This window comes from Physeter macrocephalus, chromosome 12 (assembly GCF_002837175.3).
Source record: "Physeter macrocephalus isolate SW-GA chromosome 12, ASM283717v5, whole genome shotgun sequence".
NCBI lineage: Eukaryota > Metazoa > Chordata > Mammalia > Artiodactyla > Physeteridae > Physeter > Physeter macrocephalus.
This window is the reverse complement of record NC_041225.1, coordinates 40,654,680-40,659,935: the sequence shown is the minus strand read 5'-3', so window position 1 is coordinate 40,659,935 and position 5,256 is coordinate 40,654,680. Positions and strand designations below refer to the sequence as shown.

At 49.9% G+C, this 5,256-nt stretch overlaps 1 pseudogene; it reads right to left on the bottom strand.

Moving 5' to 3' along the window:
• Window positions 1–1,847: 1,847 nt before the first annotated feature.
• Window positions 1,848–3,034, bottom strand: LOC102988693 (beta-1,4 N-acetylgalactosaminyltransferase 2-like; annotated as a pseudogene).
• Window positions 3,035–5,256: the final 2,222 nt, after the last annotated feature.

Here is a 5,256-nt window from a genome sequence, read left to right as displayed (position 1 = left end):
AAACAGTTGATATGAAATAGAGTCTTGGATTACTGTGGTTTCTAAACGTAACAAGTTGCTGCTGAGGACCTCCAATCTCCCCAGATGTGTCAGAGTTCAATGTTGAGAGAAGGCTCTGAGAGAAGAAGGGCCCAGGCACTGGAGTGGACTTCAGGCCCTTGGGTAGGGCCGTGACATTGCCCAAGACCTTTGGAGTTTCGCACCGAACCCTAATTCCAGGCTGTACGGCCAGGTTGGCTGGGATGAGGCAGGGTAGAAAGCACAGGTGTTTCGGAACATCCAAGGAGTGCAACGTTGGCTGGTATGCAGAGCCCCGTGACTCTTGGAGGCCAATGAGGCCACATTTTCTGATGTGAGGCCAGGAAATCATGTAGGGTCCTCTTTGTTTCTCTCGGCAACTGGGCAACACGTGCAGTCCCAGGAACAAACTTAAACTCAAATTGTGAATTTCTAGGTCACACAAGGACACAGATTAATCAGAATATTTACCAAATGCTGTCAACACAAGCGGGAGGGAGCAGGCCTGTCGATGCCAGTGACATTTTGTGGATTTCTTGTAGCATGTTTTGTCCATCCTTTCCTTAATTAAACATTCAAATCCTCTTCATGTTCTCTAAAACTAGATGCTGTCGTCTGCTCACCCGCTGAGCGCCCGTGTAATCCAAGACACATGCCTGGAGCCACACTGGGCTGCAGGTCCCCAGGGCCCGGTTTCACCACATCATACACAACAGACACAGATGCACACACCAGGCGTGTATCACGCAGATGCTACAAAGCATGCAAAGCCAGAAACCTCCTGTGAGACCCAGTCCCTTAGCCAAAACCCCAGAAGTTTTAAGCTGTCCTTGCAGAGCTGAACTATCCTGGCCCACAACACAAAACACCTGGTCCTCACAAGAGCTTCCTGATGTTAACATGGCAAGTGCCACCCCATATTTTGTATGGAGAAACTGAGGCCCAGCTGACCCAGTCACAGAAGTAGTTTAGTAGTCTGTTGTTTTTTTCATTTTTCATGAAGTTTTATTAATATCTCACAGACACATTTTCAGAGATCCTGAACTATACCCTAGGCCCTCTCCAGTAGGAAAGAGTAGAAACAAAAAGGCAGAGCCAGCGCAGCCCTGGGAGAATCTGCTGACTCCTAAGATAACGGAGAGAGCCTGCCTCATCGTGATGGCTCCACTCTGTAGATGACATGGGTCTCGAGTGGTCAGCAACTGATCTCAAGGCCCTGGAATTTAGTGGCTTGGCCACTGCACTTACGCTGCTTATCATGGCACCTCAGCACAGGGTCCAAGTTCAATCCCAGGCATTCTGCAATCTGTCTTTATGATAGGGAGTCTGATGCCAGGGAAACCGTTATTCCAGCAGTGAGTGGACTACCCCAGCGATCTTATCCCTCCAACTGCCTGCGTCCCATCCGCGTGCCGGGCTCCAGGTGAGCCGACTCCCTCCTTGCCTGCCTGGTCCGCCTCTCATCCTCTGACCCGATTCCACTAGTGGACCGAACTGAACCAGGCTTCCACCTTCTCCAGGCAAGGACCCTGGGTTATTCATGTTATTTGAGTCCACAAGGTAGGGCCAGAAAAAATCTGTGGATGGCAGTGATGCTGGAGAAGATCTGTGATATAATTTCCAGCAAATAACCCTCAAGGACCCAGAGGCCGTCTTTTTGACTGAGGATACCAACCCATCATATACTTTCATGTGAGATGAAATGAGATAATGTGAGACACTATATGTACAAATGCTTCATAAATTGTAAGACATCATACAGACAATAATGAATACAGTCTCCCTTGCCCTGATCAGTGATTGGTCCATTTCTAATGACCCTTAGCTTTTGATTGTTATTTCCAATACCTGAGCCAGACCCATCTGCCCTGTCCGTCTTATCAGGAGTTCAAATTTTGATAGCCCATCCACCAGTTCCTCTGTTTTAGATAGCTGCAACTGGTCAGCCGAACGCTTTTCCGATGCCCACACAACCTTTATGTGGCACACTGGAGATGGTTCTTGAAGTAGTGGACAGCCAGCTTGAACTAGACCTGAGCTTTGGTGCTGGTCCAGTCTGCGTTGTAGCTCTTCTCCAGGGCTGCCAGCTCTGGGTCCGCCACTGGAGAACAGGGCGGGTGACTTACAAACGAGCAGGCTCCCGAGCCCATCAATAAAGAACTCTGAGTGGGCCACTCGCTGCAGGCGGGGGTCGAAGCCAACTCTTTGGAGCCACTCCGTGTGGGCCAGGAAGAAGCTGACAGCACCACTGGTCACCACGCAGCTGGGGAAGCCGTCCAGGGGCCGGAAAGATCCTGACCGCCAGTGGAGACAGTCCCCATTCTCACTGTGCTCCAGGAACAGCTTAAACTGGAACACGCTTCCAGGCACACTGAACGCCTACCACGTCCAGTTCCGTCTTCTCTAGGACACCCACCAGCACCTCAGTCTTGGTCTTGTCGTTGAAGAGAAAGTCACCGTCCACCCAGAGAACGTATTTGGTGGTGACCTGAGATATGGCCAGGTTCCTAGCAGCCAGCCAACCCTTCCCGTAAGGCATGGTGACATATTCCACGTGGCTGTTATGAACTTTCAGGGGCTCCTTGCTGTCATCAGCCACGATCACGGCCAAGTCTGGGTAACGCTCACGAATGCTCTGGAGCTTGGTCATGAGCTTGTGGAGATGGAGGAAAGTTTTGGTGGCAATGCTCATCAGGTCTCTGAGCTTCCTCTCTGGTCCAGGGTCATATAACTTGGGCATAACAGGAAGGCAGATGGTCACTGGAAACTTGGCCACTGAGGACTTGGACTCCAGACTCATCACATCCACCCTGCAGCGCTGGTACTCTGTGCTTGTGTATGTCACATGCTGGAGTATGAAATTCAAAAGCTTCCGGTTACTGGTCGAAGTGGTCAGCTGCTTCTGGCCTCTGCCCTGCAGCACAGTGTTTGGGATGTCAGCAAGGGTGTTCACTGTCCCCAGAGAAGCTGTCAGGGTGACCTCAAAGAAGGGAGCATCTGGTCCTTCAAACTGGAGACCCGCACGAAGTCATCCTGAAACCCGCCACCTCGCACATTCCAGGCTGGTGGAGCTGGGCAGCCACCCCACCGATTGTCCAGCCCTTGGCACCTAGTAGTCAGTTTAGTAGTCAGTCAAGGTTTAGGCTAAAAGCAAAGAAAGGTTTCTTCCCCTACCCGTAGAGGAAAGGGGCTCTTCCTGGCCTGAGGGAGTGCCAGCAGCCCAGGCCTTGTCTCTGCTCTCTGCCCCAGTTTGGGGACTGACCACTGCTCACCACTGCCCTTCGTACACACCACCTACTCAGAGTCTGGCAAACCCTAAACTTTGGCCATGAAGGCTACATTCTGATGGCCGTGCTATGCTGAAGCTGGCTCGTCCTGCCCCCTGACAGCCTGTTGTTAAATATTCAGCAACCTTGCTAGTCAGGTGTTCAAAGGTTGGTATTATGAAACTGACCGTGGTGGGAATGTTTACACCATGGAAATCAGCAAAGGCCAAATGCCACACATCAGGGACTTTTATTTTTCCTAGAAAGATAGTTCATCAGCAGCACATCACTGCTCACCAGAGAGAATCACTCTACTTCAATAAGACCTCAGGACTGGGACTTCCCTGGTGGCACAGTGGTTAAGAATCTGCCTGCCAATTCAGGGGATACGGGTTTGAGCCCTGGTCCGGGAAGATCCCACATGCCGCGAAGCAACTAAGCCTATGAGCCACAATTACTGAGCCTGCACTCTAGAACCCACGAGCCACAACTATTGAGCCCGCATGCTGCAACTACTGAAGGCCACGCACCTAGAGCCCATGCTCCACAACAAGAGAAGCCACCGCAATAAGCCCGCGCACTGCAACGAAGAGTAGACCCCTCTCGCCGCAACTAGAGAAAGCCCGCACGCAGCAACGAAGATTCAACGCGGCCAAAAATAATAAATAAATCTATTTTTTAAAAAAAAAGACCTCAGGACTTTGTGAGCAGAGGGGATTTCTCTCAGGATTCATGGTGCATACAACAGAACCCGACTCTGGTAAGCAGACATGGGATTTTGGGGATGGATGTCAGATAGCTTACAGAATCCATAGGAAATCTGGAGAATCAGAATCAGGAAACAGGCTGGAACTGAGCATGGCCAGTCAGGGTGTGCCAGACCAGGCCACCATGCGGCTGGATGCTCGCATCTCAGCTCTGCTGCCACAGGGCCCTGAACCTCAACCCTGAGCACTTCCCCCTCGGCCAGAGAGAATTCTAAATGCACCTACTCCTTGACATCCTTTGCTCTGGCTCTGAATGGGTGCGTTTGATTGGCTGACTTTAAGTCGTATCTGCAACTCCCAGCAGTCAGGGTCATGAAGAACAATTCTCAGGCCTTTTCTGCTGCTGTAGCAGGAGGTAGGAAGATGACAACACTAGCGGATTTGCCAAAGAGAAGAAATACTGAGAATGTCCTCTGCAGAAAGGCTCTCCCGAGCCTGGAGGCTGCTGAGTTGATTAGTCCTAGAGCGACAAAAGAGAGTGAGAGCCTTAAAGGGTCCTACCCTCGAATCTGCTCCCACCCTGACATAAATCCTTCCCTCCTCTGCCCACCTAGTTGTGATTTTTACAACCGAAATCTTGCTTTTAGTGAATAAGATCCCTTTCTGAAATGAAACAGCCTTCCCAGATATATCCAGGGCTTGGGTGGCATATTAGTCACTCACACCTTAGTGTGGATCAGTTTAATCTGACATTTTCCCCTTATCCTCTTCATTCAGCTCAACTAAAAGAGTGGGCGTAATTCTTGATCACATACTTTAGTGGAAGAGTTAAGCATGGATAATCCAGAACAGGTAATCCAAGAAATATTTCCATGTGGCTCTGGGATATAGCATATGAGTCATTCATTATATAAAGGCATTAGAATTGCCTGTGTAAATTATGAGCACAATGGATGGAGAAAGGGCTGCCATAGTCCATAAGTCCAGGGGTGCCTTTCAGATTACAGACTGTAAAATCAATGGCACCCCTTGGAGTTGTGCAGTGCACAACCTATACAACTGTATATGGTAGCCCTAGTGGAGGCTGTTCAGGGCTCTCCGAGCAGGAAGGGAAGAAAGCTAAGAAGAAACACCAAAGACCACACAGAATTGATCTTATCACTGGGAGAAGATATATTACAAGATTTAATACGTAAAACGTAAACATACGCACAGCACGTGAACACTTATAATAAGGCATCTTCGCACTCGTCCAGACTCACCCT